This window comes from Myotis davidii, unplaced genomic scaffold (genome assembly GCF_000327345.1).
Source record: "Myotis davidii unplaced genomic scaffold, ASM32734v1 scaffold332, whole genome shotgun sequence".
Lineage (NCBI taxonomy): Eukaryota > Metazoa > Chordata > Mammalia > Chiroptera > Vespertilionidae > Myotis > Myotis davidii.
In genome coordinates this window covers 7,804,534-7,805,564 of record NW_006285779.1, presented here as the reverse complement: position 1 = coordinate 7,805,564, position 1,031 = coordinate 7,804,534, and positions in this window count along the sequence as shown.

The following is a 1,031-nucleotide window of genomic DNA, read 5'->3' as shown; positions in this document are numbered from 1 at the left end:
AAAAATCAATGGAAAAAATATCCTCAGGCGAAGATTAACATAAATTTTTTTTTAACGTTTAGGAACTTTTATAAAGTGATGGGACTTCTGTAGATAGCGATTAGTTTATTGGAAATGAACATCTTTGACCTTAAAGAATTACAGCTGCTATTAGTTATCATACCTGCAATTCATGGATTTGGGGCATGCCTCTTGAAGTAGAATTACATTTTCTCATTCTTAAAGAAGTGGCATTTCACTCACTATCTCTGCAGACTTTGAGGCCTTTAGAGGATCAGAGCACTTGGGTGGAGCAGTAGGATGAAGAAGGTAAAGAGGATGCTTCAACAGAGGATGTAAGAGATTTCATGCAGGGCAAGAGGCAGTAGTTGTAGCTCAAACAAGAGTGGTTATGTGTGAATTGTGAAATAGTGATGTAAACTGAAGTAATGCCTACACAGCACAGACTTCACTAAGCACTGGGATCAGGTTAGACATTTACCTGTAGTTTAGGACCTTCATTTCAATGAAGTTGCCATGTTATATGTGCTAGGCCTGCTTTCTTCTGGTGCCACTGCTTGGTCACACATTTCCCCTGTGGAAGAGGGGGCCATTGTGCAACATTCAAGGGCTCCCCTGCCTTGGAGTTCAGGGCATTCCTCTCTGACTTCCAAGGCCACTGGCTTATCCTGGAAGGACAAAGACATGGGGGACCCCAGGTCATTCTTCACTCCCACCCCCCCTCTCAACATGGCTCCAGTTCCACAGTTGCTGTTGAATATGTAAGATCACTTTAAATTTAGGGAAGGGGGTGGAAAGTTCTTGTGCTGTGGTCAAGAAGGGACTTCTGTGCACTGGGTTACTTCTGAAAAAATAAATGTAAGATATCTGGGGGCGTGGGGGGATAAGAGACACAAGAAGAGAAAACAATGTATTGTTTAAGCTGAACACAGATCTAGCATATGTGCATGTGAAGAGGAAAGGAACTCAGACCTGTTAGTGCCAGCTATGTGCAAGGATGTCTGTTGGGAGTGTGGGTCCTGAGAAAGAAG